Source organism: Orbicella franksi, chromosome 1, assembly GCF_964199315.1.
Source record: "Orbicella franksi chromosome 1, jaOrbFran1.1, whole genome shotgun sequence".
Lineage (NCBI taxonomy): Eukaryota > Metazoa > Cnidaria > Anthozoa > Scleractinia > Merulinidae > Orbicella > Orbicella franksi.
Genome location: NC_138145.1, coordinates 27,630,192 through 27,641,522, shown reverse-complemented (window position 1 = coordinate 27,641,522; position 11,331 = coordinate 27,630,192). Strand labels below are relative to the sequence as shown.

The following is an 11,331-nucleotide window of genomic DNA, read 5'->3' as shown; positions in this document are numbered from 1 at the left end:
TTAAGTGTCAAACCCGCCCATTTATTTTTATTTCTTGTTCAGTACCCCAATCACTACCTCTTCCTCCCACCATTCTCCCCCTTCCCAAAAAAGAAAATATTTTCTCCTTCTCTGTGTCAAAAATTTATTGGCCCATGGGAAATCCTTCTTAACAACCTGCCTTTAAAGTTTTTTTTTTTTTTTAAGAAATTGTACTTTTGTAAAATTTTTCTGAAATCAGGAAAGCATAAGTACTGTACCCCTGGATTTACTTTTTACCTCTCTAAAAGAAAGTCTTTATCTGAACTGATGAGATTGCGCTGACAGCAAATTTCAGCAAGAACTTGATTTGCAAAATTCTGACAGTTGCCTCTGTTGTAAGCCTCACCCTGTCCCCAAAAAACCACTCCCATGACTGTCTATTTTTGCATCTCAAGACCTAACTGGCAGGTGGTTTTTTAGAATGTGAAAGCCTATCATGAGTACATGTCTTTTTCACATCATCACAGAACGATCTCTTTCACTCATCTTCAGGCCCATCGATAAAGACACCAACCCAACCCAGTACAATTTTTAACTGAGATAGACATTGCAGTCTTGCTTGACTGGTTTGGTAGGGGTGAAGATGTTAACAGTGAATAACTGTCAGAACTCCCATTCAGCTCACTTTTATCCAGTATCCCTGAGCCCTCTGATCCATATAGTGGGTGATCATAATAAATTATTAGCAGTGAATCATCAGCTCAAACCTCTTTTTCAGGCATATATTTCAAAGACATCCCAATTGTGTTAAAAAGTACAGAATTTCCTGGTGGTGACAATGATAAATACAGATCATCTGGTTGTTTTGATCAATCCCAAAAATTTGAGTTGGAAGTATTGATGTTATTTAATCTCCATTCTTATAAAGAAGTCTTTCCAAATTTCCTTTCTCAACTACAAATTGCAGTTTCACCTGCCAGCCTCAAGTCTGAGGTGAGGCAAAAACTATTAAGCTCTTCTTCCAAAAAGCTTCCCATTCATGCATGTGCGGACAAAAATCGGGAACTCCCGCAGAGGTTTCAAGGAGAAAATACAGTAACAACACAGAATACAACCAAACAGAATACAATCCTTTTCTTGGATTAAAGTTCAGGCCTGTTTCTGTACAATTTGATAACTTACTTTTCTTTCATGTTTTCTTCTGCTATTTTATTTCATTCAAGTCAAACTAAATTCTGTGTGCCCCACGGATGTGATGGTCCCTGTGTTTGTGTGACCTACAAAGAGTAGTTTGTCTAGTGTGAAAGGACTGATTCTTTGAAAACCCGAGCAGAACAGGGCTCGTACCCTTTTTCAGAAACAAATTTCCAGGACTTTTCCAGAACTTTTCCAGAACTCAGATTGATTTTTCCAGGACTCTAAAATTCACATTAACCCTTTCACTCCCAAGATCTCAATGTTAATTCTCCTTATATATCTTTTACTTGAGTTAAACAGATTTCCAGAACTTTCCAGGACCAGTAGCCTTTTTCCAGGACTTTCCAGTCCTGGAAAGTGTTGAAAGTACCTTGTACTATACATGTAGGTTTTACACTGAATGGAGTTAGTCCAGTAGTTTGGTCTAGCTGTTATTGTTCCAGGTATACTGAAGGAAACCATTTTGCCCATTTTCTCCATTTATTTCCTGAATTTCCCCTGATCTTGAAAATTAGAATTTCCCTGACTATTTCAGATCCTGACCTGTGGTAACCTATAATAATGGTGCACTATTTAAGAAAGGAAAAAAGTGGTACACCCTAGAATTTGATGATCCTATTTTTGATGACTTTGGGGTACCCTGTAGGGATGCCATTGGCCGGGGATTCTCATTAAGCAACCAGGTTATGTTTTGATTTGGTCATTGCATAAGAACACAATTGTTTACCTAGTCATGGATTGCAATAAAATCATCAATCTAGAATACGCTAGTGAATAATATCCTCATCTTGTCTTGTCCTGAGGTATTTTGTCTTCAGCTGTTCAAAAGAAGAAATATAAAAATTTAGATAACATTTGCTTGCTGGACACAATTTTGATGTACACAAATTTTCTGTTTAGTCTTTCTTACTCCCTCAGTATGCAACTATGAACAGACCATGTCCTGCACAATAAAATATTACATCCTATAGCTGTCTTTTAGATGGTGAACTGAAGACTTAACATTAATATTAAGTAATATTAATAATATTAATAATATTATTATGTGATTAATTCCTGAAGATGGAGTGTGCCTTAAGCATGAGGCAAAAAAAAAAAAAACATCCTACTGTAGAAGGCTCAGCCAAAAGTCTCAAGCTAGTTGCACACTTGGTAGCTGAGAAAATAACTCAACAAATGTCAAATATTGTAGACTTAGCACTGCATGTATCTAATATCAAAATAGGTCCGCAATGCGAACTTGTGAGGGATTTCAGTCAAATAAAAGTTGATGCACTATGAATAAATCTGAGAAATTGTAGCTTTACAGTGAATATTTATACATTTAGTCAGGTTGTAGTGATGAATGTCAAGTTAAGATGCCGTAAAGTCCTGGTTATAAGATACTGAAGCTGCAGACAAAAATACAAAAGCCGAAAAGAGTAATCACACTAATGACTGCCGCACAAAAACACTAGTTCCCAGGGTCCTCTCTCTTGCTAGTGGAACAAGTAGAAACCATGTGACAAACACTTTGCTCTTGTACACAAATAAAGAAGTAAATATCGCTGGCGCTGACAAAGCGTGGGAAATCCCACACAAAAATAAAAAAGATTTCCACACCTGAGCGACTGCCATCATTAAGCTTTTTCTGTTCAAATTTCACAGCAGACAGACTGGTGTTTTCCCTAATGGGATCTGAAATAAAATGAAAAAAAAAATTAAATACCACAACTCAGTACCATGCCTACAAGCCAATCTGTGTGCTATTCAGTGCCAATCCTATAATGGATATCTAAAAAAGCCTTTGCACTAAATTGGTGTTGCTATTAAGTGTCAGGCCTAGAGATAATGAAAACAAGCTGGGCACTATTCAGTATCAAGCCTATAAAAAGGGCTCAAAATAACAGCCGGTTAACAGATAATGTCTGGCCAGAATGGTGACTTGACTGGCCACGTTGACCAGTTTGGTCATGTTGACATGGTCACGATGCAAGTTTATTCTTAAATAAACATTCTCATACTTATTAATAATTCACCAAGTTTAGACGAAGGAAGTCACGACCATGATGGTGTTTGGATATCTGATCTTAATTAGGGTAGATTTTTACAATTTTATTTCTCAGTTTCCATCTTAGGTTTAGTTTCGATTGAGAAAATTTATCAAAAATTCAAGACAGTGTTTGACCCCATTTCTAGACACCTCAAAGTTTGTCAAAAACTACTCCACTGCACATCCTATTATCAACTCTCTTCTCGGTGTTTGGAAACGTGTTCAAACACGGTCTTTCATATTTGATATATTACATCAAATCCTCAACTGTAAATCTTAGATTTCTAATATCTTTGTAAAAATACAATTAGGACCTCTCACACAAAAACACACACCAACAGGTATCTGTTCGAACAGCTAATCAAAGGCCCCAGCCTGGCCTGCCTCCTTTCACTTGTTTAGTGCAAAGAAAACACTGCCAAACCAAACAAGTGTAATGCAAGCTAGCCTGAGTATCAGGCTTTTCTCATTCGCGGGGTAGGAGGAGGAAACACCCAGCAAAGAAAAGCCTGACACAAGAATTTTTATTGCAGTATTCCACCTCCTTATAGCGTGACAAGCGTCAGTGTACGTATTAACCAATTACAATCACTTCCGGCTGTCATGTTTACTTTGCATGCATCACAGATCACAACGGCGAGAATTTGAATTCCAGTTTCATCCATGTTTGTAATGGTTTCTGAGAATATTTGCACAATTTGCCTTAAAAAATTTTCACACAGAGTATGGAAAGTGTGTCTCCACAGTACCGCTGTTTTCTGAAACTTCAAACAAAGAGTTTTCTGATGTTTTGTGTGAAAAACCTGTCATTCTCGTGGAATTATTTCTCGAGTTGAGAATTGCTGTCATTCAAGATAGTGAAGATGGCAAAAGGCCTGTTCGCAAAAATTCACCAGGAAAATAGTGAATTGCTACAGAATGTTCATGGAGTTATGGGAGGCATTGGCGGGTGGTAGGGCACTCGACGAGGTGAAGGAAAGCACTCCACGAACTCCTCCGAGAGTCAGTCCTAAGGGTTCAATTCCTGTTCGAAGCCAGCGATCCCTAACTGAAGTGACTCCAAAGGTGAAGCGGCAAAAGAAAGCACTTGTGAAAATAAAGCTGAAGGAGCTCAGCAAAGACTTTCAACAAAGAGAGCTCTGTTTTCTGACCAATACTCTGAGCTTGACGATGAAATAACAAGCCTGATAAATATCTCAACAGAAAAGAATTTACCACCAATTGAAACGCTTTCACTTCCGGTAGTTTGATGTTATGTTGCATTGTGTATTATCCAATCGGCGTAACATCCAGATTTTGGATGTTCAACGTAAGCCAATTAAAACGTTTGTGTCAGGCCTTCATCTGCAATTTCCATCTACCCGCTACCCGCTAAGAAAGGCCTGATACTCAGGTTAAATGCAAGCATAACGCTAGATCAAGTAGACAGGATACCTTTTACTTCCGTTAATTTTATGAATAAAATTTGACCCTTCTTGGCAATTAATTTTTGTAATTTATTCCTGTTTGCTCACACTCAGAAAGTGTGCATTACATGATGGTTTTTAATCAGCTGATTGTAATCCCTAGATTTTACTTGTGTAAGTTATGGTTCCATTTAGTTTTTTGGGACCTCAGTAGTTGCAACCCTAAATCAAAAGGGTTTCCTAAAACAGATTGTCACACAGTTTTGAAATCCATGTCGTTTGTTGCTATTATTTCGTGGAGTGAGATAATACTGATATCGGGGAGAGGAATCGAAAACAAGGTCAGCGAGAATAAGTTCTGGGTAATTCGCGTATACTGTAGCTTCGAAGTTTAGACTATGCTCTCAAGCTATCTTGCACACAGGCTACTCTCATGCTGAAAACAAAAGTAATGCAAACTGAGTAAAAAGAATGTAAGCATTTCACTTCCATAGCACTCCGAATGCAATTCGATCTGGCCTGATGCCTGAATCTGACTAGCGTGCGAACGCAGACCTATTTCAGGCTGTCACTTGGTTCCGCCGAAGAATAAGATCTGCGAACCCAAGCCAAGAAACAATTTCTGTGAGGTAGGAATTCTAAGCCAATCACTGTTTAGCTCAAATAACCCCAGAACTACTGCGCGAGGTATTTCCTGCGAGGAGCACTCGAGTTTCATTCTATCATGGAATCTGATTGGCCAAGGAGAAACAAAAGTCATTACGTCACAGAAATCATTTCCAGGCTCAGGTTCGCAGACGTTATTTTTTGGCAGAACCAAGTGACAGCTGGAAATATGTGTACGTTCGCAGGCTTGGATCTGACCCATGGTGGTATATAATATACAGTGAGATATTGATCATAGACCCAACAATTTTTGTGAGTTATGTGCCTGCTTGCTTATTCGCAGAAAATGTACATGAGTTAGTTTTCAATCCACTTATTGTCATCTTTAGATTTTTCTGCGTGACTGAAACGTTTTAAGCCTGTTACTTGTTGTCAAGTTCGAGTTGCATGAACTGAGGGCTCTGACACTAGCAAAATAAGATGCTAAAAAAAGCCTATCAGGCTGTAGATGTCAAAAACAAGCTGTGCACTATTCAGTGCCAAGTCTATAGATGCCAAAAAAGCTGTGTGCTATTAATTGTCAAGACTATAGATGTCAAAAACAAGCTGTACCTTCATGTTACTTAATGGCTATGAATAACGAGCTGTTCTTGAAATTTACAGTTGGAGCCTGTTAGTTCAAACTCAGTTATTTCGATTTCCTGTTATTTCAAACCAAAACCATTTCCCTTGGATTTGCTCTTCAGTCATTTCTATTGTCTATTTTGAACTCTCGCTTTTTCGAACTATTTTCCGTTTCCCCTGAGAGTTTGAAATAGCAAGGTTCAGCTGTACTGCCAAGTCAAATTTTGTAGCTTTCTTTGTGTCAGTAGGGATAGCTACTTTATAGACTGCTGAAATTTCTTCTTCTGTTAATATGGGAAATCAAGAAACCATTTCTGCTTGTACGGCTCTTTAGAGCTGGGAGATCAATAAACAGTTTGAGTAGCCAATCAGAATGTGCAAAATGCACTTCCCCTGGTTTGGTAAATGCTAATCTCCCCTTCCCCATATCCTCACCCTGTCCTCCATCAACCACCACTACCACCACTGTCCTGCCCCCTCAACCTCTCAAATTTGGTCAGTGTAAAATGCAGACTGCAGACCAGGGGTAAAATGGAGACTAAGGGTAAAATGCAGACTACAGATCAGGAGCTAAATGTAGACTGCAGACTGTAGACTTTTTAACTGAATTGTACTGCCATTTTCATCATTGAGAGGTAACTGTAAACAAGCCAACCAATTAACAGGAGCATTATTCAGGCTAACCTGAGTTATATTCAGGTCAACAAAAGTGCAGACTTAACTGTGATTAGCCTGACTTACTCTGTTTATGGTTATGGCTCTGTCAATTCCAAGTCCACTCATCACCCCATCACCAGGTGGCGAACGAATGCCCTACCGTGGGACAGCTGATGCATAGAAAGTAGTAGGGAATAGTAGATTTTCCTGCCGGACAAGTAAATTTTCATTCTCACTTTTCTGCCTCACTTGTTCATACTTTGTACTATACTTAGTTATTTTATAATTTTTTAGCACAGAGGGCCACTAGTTTATCAGTTTATACTTCTTTATTCATGTGTCACCCTCTCTACGTAAAGTTGATTGATTAATTGATTGATTGATGGGCAAGGGCCAGGGCAAGTTGTCTGCCACTAAATAACACAAAAATTAACTTAGCTTGACCAGGGCAAGCAAAATTTGGGAGCTGCTTGTCCAAAGGGCAAGCTGGAATTTAAGGGTTTTTTTGCCCTGGAAGAGCATCAAAATTATCACGATACTGCCATGCACTCGGAAGCACGGTGGCCTCATGGTTAGTGCACTTGAATCCTCATTAAGCAGTCCGGATTAAAGCCCTGGCCGGGGTCATTGTGTTGTGTTCTTGGGCAAGAAACATAACTCTCACAGTGCCTCTCTCCACCCAGGTATACAAATGGGTAGCGGTGAATTTAATGCTGGGGGTAACCCTGGGATGGACTAGCATCCCATCCAGGGGGGAGTAGAAATATTCCTAGTCACTTCATGCTACAGAAACAGAGATAAGCTCCAGCCTGATGGGCCAGTTGGCCAGTATGCAGACTTTACCTTTATTATGACTGTTATTCATGAACTCCACTTTTTTGTATAAAATTGATTCAAAAATTGTGAAAAGCCATGCACACTGGTCTCCAAAAAGAAAAAGAAGCAAAATTGTGAAGACAATGTTCGCTGAGACTAAGAGAAGGTTTATCCCTTCAAACAAAAATATGATCCGTTTTCATTATAAAGATGTCGCAATGACATATCTTCGAAGGTTTCTATTAAACCTTCTATGCCCTTGTTTCTTGCCTCTATTCTCTCCCATGTGGAAGACTAAGTTAAACATAAATTTTTGGGAGTGGTAGCGGGGTTTGTTTCCAGTGGGTTAAATTAAAATCTACATTCTTTACATAAGTAGACAGGGCTTATAAAAAAAAAAACCGGGCTGCTTGTCCAGGACAAGTACATTTTCCTCTCGGGCAAGCAGTTCCATGGGCAAGAGCCCAGGCAAGCCATCTGCCTACTAAATGTTTGATTAGCAAAATCTTTTGAAATGAAAAGTAAATTTTAGGCACATGGTGTGGGTAATCTAGTGTCTAGATGAAGCTTGATGGGAATTACAAAATAATTATAGTTTTGTTTCGTTGATTGCAAGGCGCACATTTACAGTTCAAAAATGGTTTATATACCTAGCATATGATCAAAATCTGCTTCAATCAAATTTCTTTCCATGGCTAAAAAATAGCTGTTTTCACTATGAAAACGTCACGTTAATTTCTTAAAATTTCAGCGATTCTTTGCAAGCAGTTACCAGTTTCACAGTATTATTTAACCACACTTGAAGTACACGTAAATGTATCAAAGCTGTAGAAACTGCACACAAAAAAAAGCCGCATATTTCTGGTGCAAAAACTAAGCCCTCACCGGTAGCTAAATTCCTGTGGCCAAAATTGAACTTTGGCAAAACACACACACATTTTCTAGTAGCCTGAAAAGCGCAAAATGAAAAGAATTATTAAATGCTATTAAAAAGAAATTGATTAGCAAGTAATCAAAAAACTTTCCGTGTTCCTGGATTTTGACGGAAAATAGTTTTTCATTCAAACAAACACCTTTTCACTCGACTGAAACTATTTTTCATTTCAATCAAGCAAAATTATGGTGTTAACCAACCCTCCTAGTTGGAACCATTTTAGTCACCATGGCGACTAGAATTTTGGAGCTGGCGACTAAATTGAAGGGGAAGTCGCCACCCCGGTGACTAAAATCAAGAGCTTGAGCAGACTATCATCCGGACTGAACAAACTGCTCTGAACGTTATGAATTTGCTTGTAAAAATAAGTTCTTCTGCCATTTTAACCCACTGGAATTGAGACTAAAATAAAATGACACGTTTCATGCCAGAACCCATCATGAGAAAGAACAAATTTGCAGTACGTTTTGAGTTTCGTAAAATTTTTCACTGACGATTAACTTGAACTCTGGGTAGCTTCATTAACAACCTTGAACTTTATAACAGTACAGAGGAACCGTTGAATGTTAATTGTTAACAAACATTGTGCAATTGTTATAAACCTTTATTAAGTGGAGACCCTCTATTAAGCAGACACTTGAGAAGGTCTAGAGGGTGTCCGCTTGATAGAGGTTTCACTGTATCTTACTGTTTACATTTTACATGAAGGGCGATCCAGCCTGGGTTCAAAACTGTATCTTAGCAACGTGCTGAGCATGCTCAATAAGAGCTTGACATGATTTGTGCAGAGTCTCTTCTCGGTACAAAGCATATGTACCATAAGAAAAGGCTCTGCTTGCAGGGTGTATGCCGCTATTCTGGTGTTCCTGGTTTAAGTACAGGTTCATTAAACTTGATTTGGTCTCTAGGGAAATTTTTCTTTTATTTTAGTCGTATACTTGGTAACGTAGTTGATTGCGTCAATGTCAACCCCAGCGCGCGTGTGGCGCTTAAACCATGCCTTGCGTAATGTGCAGAACGTATGCGCACTAACAAAAGTAGGCACCGTCCTCAAATAAAGTCTACTTTAATTTATTGCCACTGTGATTGTAGTTAATTTCCTCCCCTATGGATTTTGTCATCCGCTATTTAACACCCTCATTTTATCATCTGCATTTTATTATCCGCATTTGGTCATCCACATAATTTTTTGTCATCCGCGTTTTATCTTCCGCATTAATGCTGAAGATAAATCCGCATTTTTTCATCCGCATTTTACCATCCGCATTTTGTCATCATCATTTTATCATCCGCATTTTACCATCCGCATTTTGTCATCCGCATTTTACCATCCGCATTTTATCATCCTCATTTTATCCGCATTTTATCATCCGCATATTTTAAAATTATCATCCGCATTTTGCCATCCGCCATCCGCCGCCATCCAGTCCTCACTTTACAGAGACCCCAAATTACGGCCACAACGTACACTTCTGACATTTTCATACAAGACAAACCTAAGAAAATTCCATAATTATACTTGGACGGAATAAAAACTGGGATGAAACACAGTTTACCTTCGTCAACTCCTCTAAATATACGACAAGTCTTCTCACCTCGCTCAGCTCTGATCAAGTTGACGGCGCCCGGCAACACAGAGCTCTCTCCAGCTTTTAAGATATTCAGCAACATGCTTCACCTAAGTATAACAAATTTGCACAATTATAAATTGGAACTCGCCCTTAAAAACGAGGAGTGAGAACAGAAAAACACCTTCAGGTGTATCCTTACCTGCAGTTCAAGTTTGACGGCTTTTTCACAACATGGCGGATCTGTCGTTGCGAAGCACGCTGGGAAGTTTTATGTCACTCGCGAGTCACCCACGCGAGTTCTTGAAAGAAATCTTTCAGGCAAATTTTTCCGCACTCAAAGTAAAATTACTCTCTAGTGAAAATAAAAGCGCAGAAATTTTTACTCATCGCAGGTTTACCTACGAAATGATAGAATAGAGTGTATTTCAAAGGTAATAAACCCTTCCCGGAATTATTTCCTCGAAGCATTGACACAAAAATCCTACCCCCGGTAATACGCACCATGGTTAGTCTCAACTTACTATGTACGCACCCTCCACCTTCCCTCCACCTCCAGCCACGCTAAAACAATTTAAAGCCCTCACAGCTTACATTTACTATCGATTTTAGCTCTTAAAGAAAATTTTCTGGGAATCTTCTGATTCTAAGACTACTATTGGAGAACTTGTTTTTCTGCTCTGCTCCCCAATTGCGTTTTCCCGCGATCTTCTCAGAAACAGCCAATTACACTTCGAGCGTCTTCTCTGTAACATTTCACCTCATCTTTGCATGATTTTAAGATTCTCAGTGTGTCGCGTACCCAAGTACATGGGGAACGGTAAGCGTCAACCACAGCGTACAAAACTTGATTTTTAAATTACTTTAATGAATCAGCTATCGTACACGTGCGGTGAAAACTACAAGGCAAATTTGATTGCGTAATCAGAAACGAACCTAAATAAGTAACAAGCGAAAATAGAAATCATAAAAAGCAAAAAAGCGATCAATATGTACAATAGAAACTCACGTCTGATCCTGCGTTAGCGAGGTAAACACATAGACTCCAAGAAAATAACTCAAACTCCTGACTCCTAAACACTCGGATGACCCCGATACTGAGATGACTGCGTGGGTTATGTAAGCGACTGGCTTTTAAAGTAAATTGATAGCTAAATCACATGATATAAAACGCTCTGATTAATGATTAAAGGGCACGAACAATGAAACGATAGAAACGATAATAAAACTAAACAGAGCTGCAATGATAGAGTAAACAAAAACGATCTCTTATACTTTGAGCGTTCAGCACACAGTGTGGTAAGCCACATGCGAATACTTAGTCTCTTCCAGATGTGGTTCTGATCAGTAAAGAAGCCTTTACACGTGCTATTGGGTAAACCAACTTAGTGTATTGTTACTGAAAAAAATGGCCATACAAGGTTTTGTATTGAGTTGAAATGTGTGACGCCATTTCATTGTTCATTGGAAGATTTTCTGCCCAACTTGTCAAGCACTTTTCTTCCGACACAGGTTGAAAGAAAACTCTTC

The 11,331-nt window shown here is 38.9% G+C and overlaps 1 long non-coding RNA gene across 2 annotated transcripts; it reads right to left on the bottom strand.

The window, feature by feature from the left end:
- Positions 1–1,096: 1,096 nt before the first annotated feature.
- LOC145500671 (uncharacterized) lies at positions 1,097–10,589 on the bottom strand. 2 transcript variants are annotated; one of them, XR_014051133.1, is made up of 4 exons: positions 10,004–10,589; positions 9,790–9,911; positions 2,761–2,835; positions 1,097–1,976 (listed from the first exon to the last, which is right to left on the bottom strand). It is a non-coding gene; the product is annotated as an uncharacterized LOC145500671 (long non-coding RNA). The 2 variants fall into 2 exon arrangements; XR_014051135.1 differs by having other exon boundaries at positions 9,829–9,911.
- Between the last annotated feature and the right edge of the window lie 742 nt (positions 10,590–11,331).